The sequence below is a fragment of the Procambarus clarkii genome, chromosome 30 (assembly GCF_040958095.1).
Source record: "Procambarus clarkii isolate CNS0578487 chromosome 30, FALCON_Pclarkii_2.0, whole genome shotgun sequence".
Taxonomy (NCBI): domain Eukaryota; kingdom Metazoa; phylum Arthropoda; class Malacostraca; order Decapoda; family Cambaridae; genus Procambarus; species Procambarus clarkii.
The window spans coordinates 18,078,512-18,101,656 of NC_091179.1; the positions used below are offsets into that span (position 1 = coordinate 18,078,512).

At 45.0% G+C, this 23,145-nt stretch overlaps 1 long non-coding RNA gene across 1 annotated transcript in view; it reads right to left on the reverse strand.

The window, feature by feature from the left end:
• Positions 1-16,276: 16,276 nt before the first annotated feature.
• The window catches only part of LOC138369852 (uncharacterized), a 108,348-nt gene continuing 101,479 nt past the window's right edge, over positions 16,277-23,145 (reverse strand). The window contains exon 3 of the long non-coding RNA XR_011229994.1: positions 16,277-16,862. This is a non-coding gene — a long non-coding RNA (uncharacterized lncRNA). The remainder of the gene's footprint in view (positions 16,863-23,145) is intronic.

Below are 23,145 nucleotides of genomic sequence, written 5' to 3' on the forward strand. Positions count from 1 at the left end.
GTGCTGTCCGCTCGGCCGACCGGCTCTCAGGGTCGTACTGAGTAAAGTTTGAATGCTCTCTCAAGCACATATACCACTGTAACTCCACTGTCTTGAGGTTATCTTGAGATGATTTCGGGGCTTTAGTGTCCCCGCGGCCCGGTCCTCGACCAGGCCTCCAACCCCAGGAAGTAGCCCCGTGACAGCTGACTAACACCCAGGTACGTATTTACTGCTAGGTAACAGGGGCATTCAGGGTGAAAGAAACTTTGCCCATTTGTTTCTGCCTCGTGCGGGAATCGAACCCGCGCCACAGAATTACGAGTCCTGCGCGCTACCCACCAGGCTACCAGGCCCCTGTACCCACATGACAACAACACCATTAATAACAACAATAATATACAACAACCACAACAACAAAAGCTCCCGCAATAACCTCAACTATAAAACAGCAGAGAAACGACAAACACATTCACAACAAAAGCAGCGACAACAACGATAAATCATCAGAGGCAATAACAAGGACAAGGACAATAAATATTACCTGACCGAGCAGATCTGACAAGTTGGTGGAGGTCGTGCGAGAGAGAAGGACCTGGACCGACCAGGTGGCCCTTGTCCGGTCCAAGGACCACCTTACCACCGACCAGGTGACCCTTGTCCGGTCCAAGGACCACCTCACCACCGGCCAGGTGACCCTTGTCCGGTCCAAGGACCACCTCACCACCGGCCAGGTGACCCTTGTCCGGTCCAAGGACCACCTCACCACCGGCCAGGTGACCCTTGTCCGGTCCAAGGGCCACCTCACCACCGGCCAGGTGACCCTTGTCCGGTCCAAGGCCCACCTCACCACCGGCCAGGTGACCCTTGTCCGGTCCAAGGCCCACCTTACCACCGGCCAGGTGACCCTTGTCCGGTCCAAGGCCCACCTCACCACCGGCCAGGTGACCCTTGTCCGGTCCAAGGCCCACCTCACCACCGGCCAGGTGGCCCTTGTCCGGTCCAAGGCCCACCTCACACCGACCAGGTGGCCCTTGTCCGGTCCAAGGGCCACCTCACACTGACCAGGTCACCTGTTATCCTTTAATGTTATCTAGGGCGTGAGTGGAGGAACCTGTGACCTCAAAACCTTATGGATCTCAGTGCTGCCTTCGATAGCAATTTAAAATCCATGTCAAATACCTTTAAACCTTATATGATGAACAATGCCATTATAATACAACTCTTATGAAACCTTGCAAACAAAGTCTATACTTAAGTACTTTTCTATTCACAAAATATAATTTAGATTTATATATATATATATATATATATATATATATATATATATATATATATATATATATATATATATATATATATATATATATATATATGAACACGTTGTACTGAACGGGGTGAGAATAACTTGAGCCGCCTCATCCCTTTGTGTGTATTTAGACCTCAATAAACCTATTTCAAATTCAATTTCAAAGGTGACCACAAACAACATCAGCCTGGCTATTCTCTTTTTTTTTATGTAACCTAACGTGACTTGAAGCGTCCTCACAGCAGCCTTATAAGTAAGTGCCTTGTACTGACAAGATGTAATAACTAGAACCATCGAGAACAAGGTCCTTCGAGCGATTGAAAAGGATTATTACGTAATTTACTGAGCGCCCGGGTGTCGAAGCCCGACAATGAGCACCGCTCGAGTGCTCTTGAAATTAAAAGCTCATCTTGATAACGTGTTATGATTCCCGTGTACAATTTGAGAGAGAGAGAGAGAGAGAAGTGCGGACAATTGCAACGCGTCAGAACAACGTGCCAATGTGAAGCGACAAGAGCGCAATCATTACAGATCACACAAGAAGAATGTTGGGGTTTCACAGGACAGGATTTAGTTTGATTATGGAGTCAATTGATGGATATTGGTTAATGTAACACACGAGGTTAGCTGAGAGTTGGTGATGTCCTTTTACAGGGGGGAGAGAGAGAGAGAGAGAGAGAGGGACAGAGAGAGAGAGAGGGACACAGAGAGAGAGAGAGAGAGAGAGAGAGAGAGAGAGAGAGAGAGAGAGAGAGAGAGAGAGAGAGAGACAGAGAAGAGAGAGAGAGACAGAGAAGAGAGAGAGAGACTGAGAAGAGAGAGAGAGACTGAGAAGAGAGACAGAGAGAGACAGAGAGAGACAGAGAGAGACTGAGAGACAGAGAGACAGAGAAGAGATAGAAACTTTTCCACAAGGCATAACCAAAAAAAATGTGCGAGGGGGTGAATTCCCACAGGGAGCCTGGGAATGTACCCGGCAATCATGGCTATAAATTAAAAAAGAAGCATTGGTGCCCGTGGGGCGCGCGGCCCCGTTGCGTGCGGATCACAATCTCCCACCATAAAAGATTATGTAAAAGAGCAGATTACTTTGGAGAGATGTTGGGTGACTGGACGATCTGAAACGATAGCCGCAGGAGTCGCGCTGTTGACGCCCTGTCTATAAGAAATGACTTGTCAGGTATGCTGAGGCCGGAGATAATGAAGTCATCACATCGTGAAGAAACATTAATTTCAAAGAAAACAGAAGCGAAGATTGTCAGAATTGGGCAAGGTTGGTGAGACGCCGGGGTCGCTGGCGCGTCTTGGGACCCCAGCCAGACCTCTCACCCTGGGTGTTGGGACCTCTTACCCTGGGTGCTGGGACCTCTCACCCTGGGTGCTGGGACCTCTCACCCTGGGTGCTGGGACCTCTCACCCTGGGTGCTGGGACCTCTCACCCTGGGTGTTGGGACCTCTCACTCTTGGTGTTGGGACCCCAGCCAGACCTCTCACCCTGGGTGTTGGGACCTCGCACCCTGGGTGCTGGGACCTCTCACCCTGGGTGCTGGGACCCAGGGTGAGAGGTCACCCTGGGTGCTGGGACCCAGGGTGAGAGGTCACCCTGGGTCACCTCTCACCACCTCCATTACTGGTAAATATAAAATAATAAAATATATCTGTTATAACAGCGCAATCAAGTATATTTCATCACTGTTATATATGATGCACTAGTTTAGTGACGCTTAACGAGTATCAAGGAATGAGTGTAGGAACCGTGGCCACCCATTCGGTTCATCGGGGAATCGAGCACCGACTTGCAAGAAACAAGGCCGCCGCTATATAGACCAGTCAAGGAGGATGGGCACAGAGGCGGTGACATGAGATGATTCTAAAGCACGTTGTCCCCCCCCCCCCATTTGCAAAGTTTCTTTCACCTTGATGCTCCTGTTACCTAGCAGTAAATACGGTACCTGGGAGTTAGTCAGCTGTCACGGCCAGCTTCCTGGGGGTGGAGGCCTGGTCGAGGACCGGGCCGCGGGGACACTAAGCCCCGAAATCATCTCAAGATAACCTCCCGTAGCGTCAAGGAATCTGTCAATTAAGGGAATGTGTCACCTGATGTTCGACATGCTCTTCACCAACCTTTCCTTACCTTTGCGATGATTTCAGGGCTCAACGTCCCCGCGGCCCGGTCCTCGACCAGGCCTCATCCTTCACTCAAAACTTGTCAACTTTCCGGGGATTCCTGTACTGTATTGCTCGGGGTGACTGTTGTTGTTGTTGTTTAAGATTCGCTACCTGGAACAAAAAGTTCCAAGTAGCACGGGCTATGGTGAGCCCGTAGAATGGGGTGACTGTGGTTAGCAAGCTGAATGGCTGCTAGTAAGGCACCTGTATCTCACTTTCTCTCATCGTCTGAGGTTGAGAGCCAGGTGTTACACATATGTGGATGAGCAGCAGGTGTGGAGGATGCTTAGTGCAGTGTTGTACCGGCTGGAGGATGCTAAATGTGTCTCTTGACCAGGTGTGGGTGTAGTGGTGACGGTGTCAGGTGTGGGTATAGTGGTGACGGGGCCAGGTGTGGGTGAAGTGGTGACGGGGCCAGGTGTGGGTGTAGTGGTGACGGGGCCAGGTGTAGGTGTAGTGGTGACGGTGTCAGGTGTAGGTGTAGTGGTGACGGGGCCAGGTGTGGGTGTAGTGGTGACGGCGTCAGGTGTGGGTGTAGTGGTGACGGTGTCAGGTGTGGGTGTAGTGGTGACGGGGCCAGGTGTGGGTGTAGTGGTGACGGTGTCAGGTGTGGGTATAGTGGTGACGGGGCCAGGTGTGGGTGAAGTGGTGACGGTGTCAGGTGTGGGTGTAGTGGTGACGGCGTCAGGTGTGGGTGTAGTGGTGACGGGGCCAGGTGTGGGTGTAGTGGTGACGGGGCCAGGTGTGGGTGTAGTGGTGACGGGGCCAGGTGTGGGTGTAGTGGTGACAGTGTCAGGTGTGGGTGTAGTGGTGACGGGGCCAGGTGTGGGTGTTAGTGGTGACGGTGTCAGGTGTAGGTGTAGTGGTGACGGGGCCAGGTGTGGGTGTAGTGGTGACAGTGTCAGGTGTAGGTGTAGTGGTGACGGGGCCAGGTGTGGGTGTTAGTGGTGACGGTGTCAGGTGTAGGTGTAGTGGTGACGGGGCCAGGTGTGGGTGTAGTGGTGACAGTGTCAGGTGTGGTGTTGAGATGAACCAACAAACTATACCTCCACACAGCTCAAAATCAACACCCTACTTTCCTTCCCCCATAACAAAAAATCATATTCCATCACACAAGGCTCTCACACATATAGACTTCAGTCCTACACCTAAAAAAATATCACAGCCTCGTTGGACACTGTCAATAACCACCGTTAATCACCCCCCCCCCACCCCCCATAATTGCCTCGTTTCACCCTAAGACACATTACCAGGTGATTTCCCTCACCCATCCATACCCCAGTACTCGGGCAGGATACCCAGTATACCCAGCCAGGCCCTGGGGCAAGCACAGGTGTCTCACCCAACTACCACAAACCACCCTTCACACTCGGGTCTAACAATGACCTTTAAAAAACGACTCAATTTGCTCTTATGGCTGTCATTAGCACCGGTGGGCCCCGCGCAACAGTGGCATTAAGGTCTTAAGGTCGGTCGCAGGCCTTAAGGTCGGGAGAGACATATAACAGCTGTGGATATCTAGGTTTTAAGAGTGCCAGAGTGTGTCTTGTTTCTGTGTACCAGTTTTCACTCTCGTGTCTCAAGAAAGCGCAACGCCGTCTCCTGCCCCTTTTGTAACCACTCATTTTATGGGGGGGGGGGAGGGGGTGAATTCTGCCACTGGCTCCTGTGAAATGTTTTTTTGCTATCTTTTCCACGCTCCGGTGAAATGTTTTTTGCTATCTTTTCCACGCTCCTGTGATAACACTTTTCTTCCTTCTCTCCGCTCCTGTGAAAACTATTTTCTTCCTCATTAACAAAGTGCCGTTTCTATATATATTATGGCTTTATAGTTATATATTATAGTTATATATACTATATATATTATAGTTTCCATAAACGGTTGACCAATAATTGAGTTATAGTTGACTCAATGATAACGTTACTAACGCAATTATAGATGACGCAACCAATTTAATTATAGCTGTAGTGAGTTAGTTGACGCAATATTTCCATATATGATTTACGCAACACAAAGTCACAACAACACACAACTCGTCACCCTTATAACTATACACAAATACAGAGCGTATAAGTACTTAATAAGAACTATTATATACCGTATAAGTACTTAATAAGAACTATTATATACCGTATAAGTACTTAATAAGAACTATTATATACCGTATAAGTACTTAATAAGAACTATTATATACCGTATAAGTACTTAATAAGAACTATTATATACCGTATAAGTACTTAATAAGAACTATTATATACCGTATAAGTACTTAATAAGAACTATTATATACCGTATAAGTACTTAATAAGAACTATTATATACCGTATAAGTACTTAATAAGAACTATTATATACCGTATAAGTACTTAATAAGAACTATTATATACCGTATAAGTACTTAATAAAAACTATTATATACCGAATTAGTACTTAATAAAAACTATTATATACCGTATAAGTACTTAATAAGAAGAACTATTATATACCGTATAAGTACTTAATAAGAACTATTATATACAGTATAAGTACTTAATAAAAACTATTATATACCGTATAAGTACTTAATAAGAACTATTATATACCGTATAAGTACTTAATAAGAAGAACTATTATATACCGTATAAGTACTTAATAAGAACTATTATATACCGTATAAGTACTTAATATGAAGAACTATTATATACCGTATAAGTACTTAATAAGAAGAACTATTATATACCGTATAAGTACTTAATAAGAAGAACTATTATATACCGTATAAGTACTTAATAAGAACTATTATATACAGTATAAGTACTTAATAAAAACTATTATATACCGTATAAGTACTTAATAAGAACTATTATATACCGTATAAGTACTTAATAAGAAGAACTATTATATACCGTATAAGTACTTAATAAGAAGAACTATTATATACCGTATAAGTACTTAACAAGAAGAACTATTATATACCGTATAAGTACTTAACAAGAAGAACTATTATATAGCGGTATAAATATAGAACCCATAAGTTCTCAGTCATAATACCCATCCGGTGGTATTAGGCTTAACATAAGCTCCAAAACTAAGACCACCAAACCGGTTAACGATTTAATCTCGTGAAGCACTTCGAACAAGTTCTTAACAAGTACCCAAGACTTGCTTGAGACGCCCTTAATTATGACCACTTCACTAACAACCACACATAACTACCTCGTTAGCGGCCAATAGTAGCTTGGTTCACTAACAACTAAGTAATTACCTCTATAATAGTAGCCATAAAATAATTTCGAAATCGCCATTAAACTGCTTCACTAATGTCCTATTATAGCCCCCATCATCACAAACTATCCTGTAATTACCTCACTAACAACCATTTAGCAACTTCACTAATTACCACACGTATAACAACAGTTATTTTACAGCCTCACTTAACAATGATGTTAAACCAGGCCCTAACAACCCCACAATGCTATCAAACATGTAACTACCTCGATAACAGCCATGTAACCACCTCGATAACAGCCATGTAACTACCTCGATAACAGCCATGTAACTACCTCGATAACAACCATGTAACTACCTCGATAACAACCATGTAACTACCTCGATATCAGCCATGTAACTACCTCGATAACAACCATGTAACTACCTCGATATCAGCCATGTAACTACCTCGATAACAGCCATGTAACTACCTCGATAACAACCATGTAACTACCTCGATAACAACCATGTAACTACCTCGATATCAGCCATGTAACAACCTCGATATCAGCCATGTAGCTACCTCGATAACAGCCATGTAACAACCTCGATAACAACCATGTAACAACCTCGATAACAGTGAGATAGTTACACGGTCATATCAGTAATCAATACGATATTCCAGCATTTGCTGTACAAGAAATCAGCCCGTGATAAATTATACCTAAATCACTCGAATACCAAACCATTTGTGACTAACCACCCAAGACCACAAGAACCACCACTACACACAAACAGCTACAGACCACTGTAACGAGTTGATCTGTATGCCGTACAGTACCAGGATTATCATACATAACATTCTAGATTGATTTCTCTGGCGCTCAAGGGACCACTCTGAGATGCTACCTAAGTTTGGTGCCAGATCTAATCTACTCAAAACTTGACAAGAATGAATGCCTGATTGGACTTTATTTACTTGCCAGAAGCCTCTGATATACCTAATCACGCGACCCCAATTTTCAGAAGACGCTAGGGAAGCTAGGGAAGCTAGGGAAAGCTAGGGAAAGCTAGGGAAGCTATAGGGGTGAGACTCAGCCCGTCTCAATACTTTAGATATCGAGATATCCCCATAGACATCGTTATCAGGATAAATATCTGCGGTCATACAGGGCGGTACATTAGGTCCTCTTTCTGTTACATCACAGATGTAACAGACTTCTTAAATAGACTTCAGAATGACTTCTCAAAACGTCACCCCATCATCTCCTCACAAATGATGTGTTGGTTATACAATCTTACTTCACCTTTTCGTATACTAGTTCAACTCTTAAAATTTCTTAATTAGGTCTAATAGTGCTCTTAAAATACACTGCTGGTGACTAAGAAGCAGTAAATGTATTAGAAAATGATTAATATTATTCTAAGTAAAGTATTGGGCTTCAGAAAAATACAAATAAAAAAAGGGCTTTATTACACCTAAATTGTCCATTCCTGCTTGTGTCTTTTCTGACACCTGTGAGGTCTCTGACACATGGTTCACAGGTGTTGCTGACATCTGTGAGGTCTCTGACACCTGGTTCACAGGTGTTGCTGACACCTGGTTCACAGGTGTTTCTGACACCTGTGAGGTCTCTGACACATGGTTCACAGGTGTTTCTGACACCTGTGAGGTCTCTGACACAGGTGTTTACTAGCACAAACTATTCACAGAATTATATTGCAAAGAACTATTTTGCTTACACTGTTCACACAAATTTCGAGAACATCAGCAGGTAATGATGACCAAAGCCTAACAATGAGTTACAGTTCTGAGTTGTACTCTAATTCTTCAAGCAGTTTGTGGAGTTCGGGAATGCTTCAGTTACTCCCAATAGTGATAACGGTCGCGCGGGTTCAAATATTTAAATTCAAATTCAAATGTTTAAATTCAAATTGAAATGTTTAAATTCAAATTCAAATGTTTATTCAGGTAAAGTACATACATACAAGGGGGGTGATAGAAATATCGATGAATTTATAGATAGAGTTAGTACATACAATGCCTAAAGCCACTATTACGCAAAGCGTTTAGGGCAGGATATGTCTTATAAGTCATTTCGCTCTTGTAAGTCTCTTTAAGAGTCGAGTTAACTTCACCATATTATATGATCTACAGTTTCCTTCGCGTTTTTGGTCTTCCATATGTAATTCTGTTTTTAGTTGGTTGCCCCTTTGGTTTCTCTCTGCTATCTCAGTTTATGAAGAACTTCACTTATAGGTTAGCTCGTAGAGGCCTCACCTGAACCGTTTGTGCACTAACACTGTTTTCTTTTATATGTATAACCACATTACTTATCCATTCACATATTTATTAAACATCACTATTATTTTAAGACACTGATTCGTCGGTACATATATTTTATTCAGCAAATGTCTTGTGCATCAATCACATACATATATACATATAAATATTAGGAACACACATTAAGTATTAAAATAATTATAATCTCGTAGCAAAGATAAGATCAGCACTTTACCACTATGGCAGTGTGGGTACTTTGTCGCACTAATGCCATTATATATATCATAGCCAGAGAGCATTGCTAGTGATAATTTATTGATTTGTCTTGGTAAACAACATCCTTATTTGTGCTTCGAGGATAGCAAAGGATGGTAGAGAATGTTTGTACTCAACTAATTGTGCTTGCGGGGGTTGAGCTCTGGCTCTTTGGTCCCGCCTCTCAACTGATGTACAGATTCCTGAGCCTATTGGGTTCTATCATATCTACATTTGAAACTGTGTATGGAGTCAGCCTCCACCACATCACCCCCTAATGCATTCCATTTGTCAACCACTCTGACACTAAAAAAAATTCTTTCTGATATCTCTGTGGCTCATTTGAGCACTCAGTTTCCACCTGTGTCCCCTAGTGCGTGTGCCCCTTGTGTTAAATAGCCTGTCTTTATCAACTCTGTCAGATAAAGTATACAAAGTTCTGAATGATTCCTTGCACAAGTGTCTAAATGCCGTTCTTATGTTAGCCAACCTGGCATATGCTGCTGATGTTATCCTCTTGATATGAGCTTCAGGGGACAGGTTTGGCGTGATATCAACCTCCAGGTCTTTCTCTCTTACTCTGACTCTTGAAGTATTTCAACCCCCATCTCCCATGTGTGTATGTGTGTGTGTGTGCATGTGCGTGTGTGTATGTCTGTGTCGGTGTGGGATACAATTCAAGGAGTGAGTGTGTGTTGAGTCTGTGCTTGACCCATTCATCAGAGTGCAATGATTGTCTGCTTGGTTGCATGCAAGCACTCCTGTGCAAGCACGCTCTTCTCAACACTGCAGTAAATACACAGTTACATACGAATCCCTTCTCACTTTGCATGTAAAGTGCACATTACAAAAATTGCAACGATTTCTAGTTTTTTTTCAGAACCAGTTTGTATTGCTGGTAATAATATCTTTGCAATGTTGCAAAAAAGAGTTTGTCGAAGATTCGTGCAATAGGCTTTATTTATAGGAAGCAAGTCTAGTGAGGAAGACTGTGAGAGAGAGAGAGAGAGAGAGAGAGAGAGAGAGAGAGAGAGAGAGAGAGAGAGAGAGAGAGAGAGAGAGAGAGAGAGAGAGAGAGAGAGAGAGAGAGACAGGGAGAGAGAGAGAGAGAGAGAGAGAGAGAGAGAGAGAGAGAGAGAGAGAGAGAGAGAGAGAGAGAGAGAGAGAGAGAGAGAGAGAGAGAGAGAGAGAGAGAGAGAGAGAGAGAGAGAGAGAGAGAGAGAGAGAGAGGAAGGAGAAGTGAAGACAAGATAACGACATGAAAGAGAAAACGCCCAAAACATTGAGCCCATTAACATAAAGACACCGTAAGCCTACAGTAGGCTTATGGTGTCTTGCTACAGCTGTATGTTATCTTGTTACACCTGCCCTCAGTTGTGAGTTATCTTGTTACACCTGCCCTCAGTTGTGAGTTATCTTGTTACAACTGCCCTCAGTTGTGAGTTATCTTGTTACAACTCCCTCAGTTGTGAGTTATCTTGTTACAACTGCCCTCAGTTGTGAGTTATCTTGTTACAACTCCCTCAGTTGTGAGTTATCTTGTTACAACTGCCCTCAGTTGTGAGTTATCTTGTTACAACTCCCTCAGTTGTGAGTTATCTTGTTACAACTCCCTCAGTTGTGAGTTATCTTGTTACAACTGCCCTCAGTTGTGAGTTATCTTGTTACAACTCCCTCAGTTGTGAGTTATCTTGTTACAACTCCCTCAGTTGTGAGTTATCTTGTTACAACTGCCCTCAGTTGTGAGTTATCTTGTTACAACTCCCTCAGTTGTGAGTTATCTTGTTACAACTCCCTCAGTTGTGAGTTATCTTGCTACAACTGCCCTCAGTTGTGAGTTATCTTGCTACACCTGCCCTCAGTTGTGAGTTATCTTGCTACAACTGCCCTCAGTTGTGAGTTATCTTGCTACAGCTGCCCTCAGTTGTGAGTTATCTTGCTACAGCTGCCCTCAGTTGTGAGTTATCTTGCTACAGCTGCCCTCAGTTGTGAGTTATCTTGTTACAACTGCCCTCAGTTGTGAGTTATCTTGCTACAACTGCCCTCAGTTGTGAGTTATCTTGCTACAGCTGCCCTCAGTTGTGAGTTATCTTGTTACAACTGCCCTCAGTTGTGAGTTATCTTGCTACAACTGCCCTCAGTTGTGAGTTATCTTGTTACAACTGCCCTCAGTTGTGAGTTATCTTGCTACAACTGCCCTCAGTTGTGAGTTATCTTGCTACAGCTGCCCTCAGTTGTGAGTTATCTTGCTACAGCTGCCCTCAGTTGTGAGTTATCTTGCAACAGCTGCTATCAGTTGTATGTTATCTTGTTACAACTGCCCTCAGTTGTGAGTTATCTTGCTACAACTGCCCTCAGTTGTGAGTTATCTTGCTACTACCATCCCGGGTTCGTCCGGAGGACTCAACCTAGGTATCCGTCGATTGTGAACCAAGGACGTAGACCACTATGCCATAAGGTGAGACAGCAGGAGCAGCAGGAGCAGCAGGAGCAGCAGGAGATACAGCTACTGAAGTCCACCGCACCCTGCAGGGTAACCCCTGTGGTGGTGGGGCTCTCCATAATCACAACATAAAGATATCAGGACGCAGAATGTTGTAAGTCGTCTCACAACATCCCAGTGTTATTAAGATACAACTGGAGACGGATGTTGTTGTTGCAAGTCAGGCGATGTATTATGAAAATTATTACCGAGTACATAATTACATAATGTTTTTGTACAGGTTGCTTATTATCATCGTGGATGTTTCCATTACAAAAAACCACAATCACACCACATTAACTTTTTGTACAAAGCAACCATGTTGTTATAAATTATCTTTGTGATATTTAATGTGATCTCTCAATATAATGTATGTGTGTGTGTGTATCTATATATATATATATATATATATATATATATATATATATATATATATATATATATATATATATATGTACATATATATATATATATATATATATATATATATATATATATATATATATATATATATATATATATATAAATGAAATTTCAATTTCAATTTCACCTCACGGCCCCGGTGGATTTTCCTCAATGAGGAGGCGGGGTGTGTGAGGGGTCACAGGGGTCAGCTGTGTCTGTCTGTATCGTGTCTAGGACCCTCACAGCCCCACCGGGGGGGGGGTGACCGTCCGTCTCTGGTCAATAATGTCCTTTTGGCTACTTATAAATTTTTTTTTTCCCCCGGTCTCAGGAGATGTCTTTAGGGGTCCGGCGTCAATACAGCCGGGGCTAATGATGATGTTCCGTCCCGCCCAACATGGCGTTGTGGCCGCGGACGGTGTTGACAGGCGTGGGGGGGGGGGAGGGAGAGGGGGGGAGGGGGGAAGGGGGGAGGGGGGAGAGAGGGGGAGAGGGGGGGGTGTTGCAACGGTCGCCCGCAACACTCACACCTTCATCAACCGCAACACTCACACCTGATTAACTCCTCCACATTTTTTTGTTGTGGGGCCCCATTTTTTTTTTTTGTGTTAACTTATAGTGAGTAAACTACCACGTTCGGGGGAAGATAATCACATGTTACATTATTCACAGAAGCGGCCCCCTGCCCCCCCCCCCTCTCTCTCTCAACCCCCCCCCCCCTTGCCCCCCCCCAAAAAAGCATGTATGTTAGTCCTTGACCAGAGACCTTGATACCTTTTGGTGAGAATAATGGCGTGGAAGAAGAAGGGAAGGGGGGGGGGGTGTTGAGAGGATGGGGTGAGGGGGGGTAAGGAATGGGATGGGGGGGTGAAGCAGCTGCAGGGGGAGGGGGAAGGGAAGGGGGAAGGGGGAAGGGAGGGGAGGTCAGAGGGACCACTTGCCACAAGTTATAACACCTCCTCCAGCGGTTCCCTACACCCATCACACACCACTTATATTATACATGTACGAAAAAAAAAACACCTGCGAATGTGACCCTTCGCTTCCTCTCCTAAGACTACCATGTCCAGCCCAACCACTTGGGCTGGACGGTAGCGCGACGGTCTCGCTTCATGCAGGTCGGTGTTCAATCCCCGACCGTCCAAGTGGTTGATGGGCACCATTCCTTCCCCCCGTCCCATTCCAAATCTTTATCGTATAATTTCCAAAAACTAACGTACTAAAAAAAAAAATGACAGCGGCTCCAAAATGTTACGCCACGTCCCGTTTTCTGTACGCGGGTCCTCACGTAGGTTAGGTTCGGGCAATTTAGCACAACAGTTATTAGTACAGCATGTTATTAAGGTGTTTAAACCTGTGTAACGAGGCAATTGACGTCAGGATGAATCTACATTTGAATATATTAAAGAAGATGCCGTCTGAATGAATTCTGATGTCACAGGTATTAGAGGTCAACCCTCCTTAGAGGTCAACCCTCCTTAGAGGTCAACCCTCTTTAGAGGTCAACTCTCCTTAGAGGTCAACCCTCCTTAGAGGTCAACCCTCTTTAGAGGTCAACTCTCCTTAGAGGTCAACCCTCTTTAGAGGTCAACCCTCCTTAGAGGTCAACCCTCTTTAGAGATCAACTCTCCTTAGAGGTCAACTCTCCTTAGAGGTCAACCCTCTTTAGAGGTCAACTCTCCTTAGAGGTCAACTCTCCTTAGAGGTCAACTCTCCTTAGAGGTCAACCCTCCTTAGAGGTCAACTAGCGTAGCCAATGGGACGAGACCTAAGCTGACCAGGTCAGCTTTAGTAGGGTCCTCTGGTAACTCAAGACTTCACTTGACAATCGCTGCTCTCCAAGCTTCGAGTCAAGGCTTGAAGAGCGGCGATTGTCATGTGAAGCAGCAAGAGTTACCGGAGGAGTCACTCCTAAGCTGACCTGGTCAATGGTGTGAGGTTCTGGTACAATAACAGGAAACCAAGCGTGCTGTGTCCTGTGCGAGGTAGTGGTTCATGGGGCTGGGGGAGGTATAGTGGTTCATGGGGGGCTGGGGAGGTATAGTGGTTCATGGGGCTGGGGGAGGTATAGTGGTTCATGGGGGGCTGGGGAGGTATAGTGGTTCATGGGGGCTGGGATGAGCATGGAGAGAGGTAGTGGTGGTTCAGATGAAGGGGGGAAGAGGCAGCACATTCAGGATCTCAGACGACACGAGGCTGCCAAGACAACATACCAGGAACTCTCTGAAGGCACGTCGCTGCCACCACCACGACCCCCCCCCCCTTCCCCCCTCCCCCACGACCCCCCCCACCCCCTCTACATCCACCTCTGGTATGATAATCTAAAAGAAATGATAATGAAGGGTCAGGACTCCGCTCCTGTGCTAGGTAAGTCCACTGCGGGCTCACCATAGCCCGTGCTACTTGCGCCGCTCCTGTGCCAGGTAAGTCCACTACGGGCTCACCATAGCCCGTGCTACTTGCGCCGCTCCTGTGCCAGGTAAGTCCACTACGGGCTCACCCTAGCCCGTGCTACTTGCCCCGCTCCTGTGCCAGGTAAGTCCACTACGGGCTCACCATAGCCCGTGCTACTTGCAACTTGTTCCGAGTAGCTGAATCCATAACATGAAGACTCAGGAGCTAGAGAGGAGGCTTACTAGCGCTGCCAAGTCCAATCACCACATTTCAAACGCCCGAATCTGTATAAACATTTTGCTTTGAAATTGAAATTGAAATAAGTTTATTGAGGTAAAATACACACAAAGGGATGAGGTAGCTCAAGCTATTCTCACCCCATTTTGCTTAATCTCCTAATTTTCGACTACCTATTCATAGTGAAAATGATCCCCTCTGAGTTGTGTATGTCTTGTGTATGATTATCATACACGAGAATTGTCTGGTGTATAGTTATCTGTCCTGTGTCATACGGAAGACGAGCATTATTATCTTCACACTAATAAGACCTATTTGAATTCCTCAGATTTGACAAAATTGTAATTCATTTGGTCAATATTGATGTTAATCCTTATAATCCGATGAAGAACCCGTCGCTTAATGGGGTCATTTATGTTAGTTTACCTTGAGGTTCTTCCGGGGCTTAGTGTCCCCGCGGCCCGGTCGTCGACCAGGCCTCCTGGTTGCTGGACTGATCAACCAGTTAGTTTAACTGTCGATATTTGTTAGTTTAACTGTTAGTTTATAATTGTTAGATAATTGTTTGTTTAACTGTCGATAATATACAGTCATTTTGGGGAGTTTTAGGTTACTACGCTGTTTGTCAGTCGCAAATAACTCATTAGAACTTCTCTCACAGGTGACTGGCTTCGTTACCGTTTTCACACCTGTTGTGTGACACCTGTTGTGTGTCACCTGTTGTGTGTCACCTGTTGTGTGACACCTGTTGTGTGACACCTGTTGTGTGACACCTGTTGTGTGACACCTGTTGTGTGACACCTGTTGTGTGACACCTGTTGTGTGACACCTGTTGTGTGACACCTGTTGTGTGACACCTGTTGTGTGACACCTGTTGTGTGACACCTGTTGTGTGACACCTGTTTTATGTCAGTTTCGCACCTTGATATCAAACGGATTAATAACCCATAAATACCGTGTCCCATAACCCCTCCCCCTCCCTCCCCCCCCCCACCAAGGTTAACTGGTGGGAGGGGGGAGGGGTTAAGGGGTCCCATTAACCACCAGTTAACCATTAACTGGTGGTTAATGGGTTAACTAGGTAACTGGGCTATTCACACCTAGTAGCTTAAGCTTTAACACATCTCATACCATTCTTCAGCTTCACCTTGCCCCTTGTTAAACCCTTATAGGTCATGCAGTTGAGTTTTGGTCTCCAAACTGAAAATATAAATTCCTTTGAAGATGTACAGAATAGGATAACAAATTTAATCCCAGGAATTAGAAACATCTTTTTTTAGAAGAGAGAGAGATTAAGAAAGCTTGAATTTACGACCAATAGACGATCAATTTACGATCAATAGTTACATATATATATATACTAGAACTCTTCATACAAATTCGGTAAGCTTAAACTCGGGGAAAGACCTGGGTAAATACAGGTTCCGTATGAATGTTTAAGATTTATGGAATAGATTATCGGGTAACATAATTGGCGTGAAATGGTTTCACGGACAGTTTCAAGCGTAACTGCTGTTATGAACGAGATTGTTAATGGTGGTGGGGGGGGGGGTGAATAGGAGCTGGGTGGCATAGGTTAATAGGTTTATTTACATTTTATACATTCTTATTTGTTTATTTATGCTTGGTGATGCTGTCTGTATATGGCCAAGTGAAGATGTTTGTTATCTTGGAGGTGCTGCTGGTGCCTCTGAGGTGATGCTGCGCCTGCTGCCTCTCTCTCTCTCAAGTGATGCTGTACCTGCTGCCTCTCTCTCTCAAGTGATGCTGCGCCTGCTGCCTCTCTCTCTCAAGTGATGCTGTACCTGCTGCCTCTCTCTCTCAGGTGATGCTGTACCTCCTGCCTCTCTCTCTCAAGTGATGCTGTACCTGCTGCCTCTCTCTCTCAAGTGATGCTGTACCTGCTGCCTCTCTCTCTCAAGTGATGCTGTACCTGCTGCCTCTCTCTCTCAAGTGATGCTGTACCTGCTGCCTCTCTCTCTCAAGTGATGCTGTACCTGCTGCCTCTCTCTCTCAAGTGATGCTGTACCTGCTGCCTCTCTCTCTCAAGTGATGCTGTACCTGCTGCCTCTCTCTCTCTCAAGTAATGCTGCACCTGATGCCTCTCAGACGATGCTGCTAGGCCCGGGGGCGTGATTCGTCCCGTCGTTATCACCAGCCTGGCGGACAGAGAGAAATGATCGCTAGCGGGGTCTGAGAATAACAATCATGAAGGGACTCTGTACCCACCATTTTATCCCACTGTTTAAAGTCCGTTATCAAAATATTTACACACAAAAATATCCTCAAATATCCCCCGTTATCATTTTCCCTCAATGATATTAAATTAAGAAAGATCACTGTGGCGCCTTGAGGGAGAGGGGGGGGGGTACGAGGAATAGAGTCGACTCCAAGACGATATTACTCGTGTCTTTTGGTATCTTGATACGTTATCAGCGTTGGAATTAATGTTACGGGCTGGCGTTGGTACATAGGTCTTCCCCCCGTGGTGAGCGGCGACTGTGATATCTACGGTGTTGCCTCCTGATATCTATGCCTCACCGTAAGTCGGTGTTGTTGTTCTTGTTTAAGATTCAGCTACTGGGACCAATACGTTCAAAGTAGCACGGGCTATGGCGAGCCCGTAGTGGACTTACCTGGCACAGGAGCGGGGCAAGTAGCACGGGCTATGGCGAGCCCGTAGTGGACTTACCTGGCACAGGAGCGGGGCAAGTAGCACGGGCTATGGCGAGCCCGTAGTGGACTTACCTGGCACAGGAGCGGGGCAAGTAGCACGGGCTATGGTGAGTCCGTAGTGGACTTACCTGGCACAGGAGCGGGGCAAGTAGCACGGGCTATGGCGAGCCCGTAGTGGACTTACCTGGCACAGGAGCGGGGCAAGTAGCACGGGCTATGGCGAGCCCGTAGTGGACTTACCTGGCACAGGAGCGGGGCAAGTAGCACGGGCTATGGCGAGCCCGTAGTGGACTTACCTGGCACAGGAGCGGGGCAAGTAGCACGGTCTATGGCGAGCCCGTAGTGGACTTACCTGGCACAGGAGCGGGACAGTAAGTCTTCACCTTTCTTCTTTATCTCTGCGTCACAAGACGGTGAGACGATAGCTATCGCGACACGGCTTTCATGTCTTGTGTGTGTGTGTGTGTGTGTGTGTGTGTGTGTGTGTGTGTGTGTGTGTGTGTGTGTGTGTGTGTGTGTGTGTGTGTGTGTGTGTGTGTGTTTTGCTGATGTGTTTTTTTATTGTTTTTCCATCAATTTGTGGAATTAGCGGGTAACGTGATTGACGTGGGAGCGATGGATGGATTGTTTCAAGCCAAGGTTAGACGTGTATATGTGTACGTGTTTGGGTGGGTATAAATAGGAGCTGCCTCGTTTGGGCCCAATAGGTCCTCCTTTGGTGGCCTTGATTTTTGTCTTCATATATAAAAAGCGAAATAATATATGTTGTGTTAATGTCTGTTCACTATATCAGCTGGGAGGCTGATATATAGGCGGCTGGTATATGGGAGGTTGATATATCAGCTATTCGTGTTGATGCTGCCTGATATATGAAAGGTTATTTACGGTAGAACTATCTGATATATGGGAGATTGTTTGATATATACCACTGCCTGATATATCAATTATGAAAGATCCTGGTGATAGGTATGGAAAAATATTCAGGTCTGGAGCTCTCAGTGCTGACGACACCTTGAGGAATCCAGTCTTAGCAACACCTCTTGGACCACTTCTCTCCAGACATTGGAAAGTATGAATTAATAAAGGACTCTGTTTATGCCAACAGATGTTGCTGACGACCTCTCGATCAACATGATAATGATAGTCAAGGGGCATGACTATCTCTGGAAACCTTTGAGTACTATGGAAAGATAACAGGGAACTAAAGGTCCCTGTTAATAGTGACAATGAGATAGGCTTGAGGAGCTTTTGGTAACAGTTGCACAATGACGGGTCCTAGACACTGCTGGGGGACAGACAGACGGCACAGAGAGTCGGTGGATGGTAATAGGGTGATATGGCTACAGCCACTGTCACCCAGCTGGACGGGTGACCGCCATCCACAATACATACAGGCAAATGTCGAGGTGATCTCCTGGGTGACCCATGTGGTTGCTTCTCACTCCAGCATGTCAATAAATAACAATTGAAGAGAGAGCCTGAGTATGAGAGGAGTGTTCGCCTCTCTCACCTTAAAGTACCTCCAGTGCTAGAAGTGCTTGAGGTACTTCCAGTGCTGGAAGTTCTTGAGGCACTTCCAGTGCTGGAAGTCCTTGAGGTACTTCCAGTGCTGGATATCCTTGAGGTACTTCCAGTGCTGGAAGTCCTTGAGGTACTTCCAGTGCTGGAAGCCCTTAGGTGCTGGAGGACCTTGCATCATTCGAGGACCTCAGAGTACTCAAGGACCTTCCAGTAATGGAGGTCCCTCTGGTACCGGTTAAATCAGAAATGCAAATTACGAGAACACATAATTGAGGAAAACAACAACATATTACGAGGCGTCTCTCTGCATGCTAACGTTACGAAATCGACGTAAATATGTGAACGTTAAAACACCTTCCAGACACGCCACAGGTGTTTTATTCACACAAACAACTGTGCAACAGGTTCATAAACCATAGTCAGTTACTCACTCTAAATCAGTTCTTATGTTGTAAGAAGAATCTTGCAATAGGGATGATGAATATAGCGGAATCTTAACACCAAAAACGGAGGAATCTTACGATTGGTTTTGTATAAAATAAGATAGGTTCCAAGCCGTTGAAGGACGATAATCACGGATTAGAGAGAAGAAAGAAGAATTAGAGAGAGAGAGAGAAGAAATCTCGTGTAATTAATAAACATGTAGTATGTCCATACCCAAAAAAGTTGTATTTTGCAACCTCACGTCATTCACAACCATTACTTCATTCACCAAACTCACGTCATTCACAACCATTACTTCATTCACCAAACTCACGTCATTCACAACCATTACTTCATTCACCAAACTCACGTCATTCACAACCATTACTTCATTCACCAAACTCACGTCATTCACAACCATTACTTCATTCACCAAACTCACGTCATTCACAACCATTACTTCATTCACCAAACTCACGTCATTCACAACCATTACTTCATTCACCAAACTCACGTCATTCACAACCATTACTTCATTCACCAAACTCACGCCATTCACAAAGACTTCACATACAACAAACTTTACAAATGTCTCGTAAAACTGATGGATAAATCACGGTTCAATAACTCGGCGGGATTTTTAATCCTTCAATCACACATTCTTCTATATCATTGTCACGCCATTCATTCAGAATTCCAGCGGTCATCAAGCAAACACGGCCCGATATGCAAACTTATATTACGCCATTCAGAAAGAACAATAGATATGGTTCTTCACTGAACATCTTAGACTGTGAACAAGGAACCGTGGATCAATTACGGCAGTATACCCTCGTAGAATAAGCAGCGTTCTTGACATGCGCGGATTGTCTGACCTGCATGAACGGAAAAGAGTTTCCAAGCGGAAAACGCTGTTGACCAGACCACACACTAGAAGGTGAAGGGACGACGACGACGTTTCGGTCCGTCCTGGACCATTCTCAAGTCGACTATGTCACTACACACAGAGATCACACTAACGTGATGTATCAAATGAACAAATCCACAAGGGCCGTGACGAGGATTCGAACCTGGATGAAATAACTTTTACAAGAGTCGAAGAAATTAATTTCAGTTCTTCCTCCATTTAGCGAGGAAGTCTTGCCAGACAAAGCCGACCAGATGACGGTGGTTGAGACAGAAATACAGACAGACACAGAAAGGAAAACATAAAGATCAGGAATATAGAGACAGATGGTAAACAGACAGACGGGTAGACAGTATGCGAAACGTCCAACCAAAAAGTTCTCAAGCTAATTTTGTTAATAAATTGAGTTCTCGCATGATCGCTACACCTTCAGGCGTATACTAGTATATTTAGTATACTAGTATATTTAGTATACTAGTATATTTAGTATACTAGTATATTTAGTATACTAGTATATTTAGTATACTCGTATATTTAGTATACTGCGTATACTTCACCCCCCATGATAACGGTGTTTATCCCAGACGGAGCAGGATAACCGCAAGATCTCCAAACCATATCAACCACATTTTTAAACCTAACCTAAAGTGAACGAATTTTCTTAAAAAAAAAAAAATGCAATATGGAATGAAATTTCTATACTCACTGAATAAGATGAGATCAGATGCAGGTAAAAAAAAAACAGTTTCTAAGCTCATCTTGACAGTGATGAAAATAGCATCCTGCTTAAGGAATGGGTACCTGGATGCTGCTATCAGATGAGATAAATATCTTCCAGTTTATAAATAAATATAAATTCCAAAATAAATATTCCAGATTATAAACACAGCCACCAGGTTGGGGTTACAGGTGAGTACAGTGATGTTCAGTACTAGTACGCTGAGTACAGTGATGTTCAGTACTAGTACGCTGAGTACAGTGATGTTCAGTACTAGTACGCTGAGTACAGTGATGTTCAGTACTAGTACGCTGAGTACAGTGATGTTCAGTACTAGTACGCTGAGTACAGTGATGTTCAGTACTAGTACGCTGAGTACAGTGATGTTCAGTACTAGTACGCTGAGTACAGTGATGTTCAGTACTAGTACGCTGAGTACAGTGATGTTCAGTACTAGTACGCTGAGTACAGTGATGTTCTGGATGTTCTATCCGGGTGTGGGTGTGTTCTGGATGTTCTATCCGGGTGTGGGTGTGTTCTGGATGTTCTATCCGGGTGTGGGTGTGTTCTGGGTGTTCTATCCGGGTGTGGGTGTGTTCTGGATGTTCTATCCGGGTGTGGGTGTGTTCTGGATGTTCTATCCGGGTGTGGGTGTGTTCTGGATGTTCTATCCGGGTGTGGGTGTGTTCTGGTAAGGCTTCTCAAAAGTCTTTCCCCCCCCCCCCAGGTCGGTCGAGCGGACAGCACGCTGGACTTGTAATCCTGTGGTCCCGGGGTCGATCCCAAGCGCCGGCGAGAAACAATGGGCAGATTTTCTTTCACCCTATGTCCCTGTTACCTAGCAGTAAAATAGGTATCTGGGTGTTAGTCAGCTGTCACAGGCTGCTTCCTGGGGGTGGAGGACTGGTCGAGGACCGGGCCGCGGGGACACTAAAAAAGCCCCGAAATTATCTCAAGATAACCTCAAGATAACCCCCCCCCCTAACACTCCATCCCCCCCCCCATCACCACCCACTAGTCCTGAAGATGGTTTCAAGTTGAATTTTCAACTGGAGTCTTGATCTTGCCATTTATGGTTTTGAATGGTTAGGTTATCTTGAGGTTATCTTGAGATGATTTCGGGGCTTTAGTGTCCCCGCGGCCCGGTCCTCGACCAGGCCTCCACCCCCAGGAAGCAGCCCTTGACAGCTGACTAACACCCAGGTACCTATTTACTGCTAGGTAACAGGGGCATTCAGGGTGAAAGAAACTTTGCCCATTTGTTTCTGCCTCGTGCAGGAATCGAACCCGCGCCACAGAATTACGAGTACTGCGCGCTATCCACCAGGCTACGAGGTACCCACAAGTCAGTTTCATGGGTAAATTTTCCCCTTTGGGGTGAAAACAAAATCTCCTATTTTCTGTTTTAAAACATTTCCTTCCTTTATTCCTCTATTAGTTTCTTGCACTTCTTTTTCTCTTCTGCTGGGCTTTGTGTTCTTGACTGGTGAGACAATTCTCCCTCATCCACAACACCTGGTGATGCGTTGGTGCGCCTCATGGGTGCTGGTGGATGGGTGCCCACTCCCTTACCTCTCAGCCTGGCCTCCTGGGGTCAGATTCACGAAAGCAGTTACTCAAGCACTTACGACCCTGTACATCTTTTCTCAATCTTTGGCGGCTTTGTTTACAATTATTAAACAATTAATGAGCTCCGAAGCACCAGGAGGCTGTTTATAGAAATAACAACAGTTGAATGGCAAGTTTTCATGCTTGCAAACTGTTTAATAAATGTAACTAAAGCCGTCAAAGGTTGAGGAAAGATGTACACGTTCGTAAGTGCTTTCGTGAATCTGGCCTCCTGGGCCCGGCCCGGCTGCCAAGTCCAGTCTTACGCCTTTCTAAATTTTTCTTCTGCGATACTTTACGATTCGCAGGAGAATGTGAAGAGAATGAACACTTTATAGACCACAGTATTGCGACCGACGACTAGGTGAGGTTCTGAATGTGGGGGACTGCTTGTAGGCCTCTAGAAACACACACATATACAAACTACTAACCAAAAAGTTAGTTAGTAGTTAGTAGCAGTTGATTGACAGTTGAGAGGCGGGGCCGAAAGAGCCAGAGCTCAACCCCCGCAAGCACACCTAGGTGAGCACAGGGGTTAAAAGGAGTGGTGGTGCCAGCCTTTCTCCATTGCTGGAGGCATTATATACCA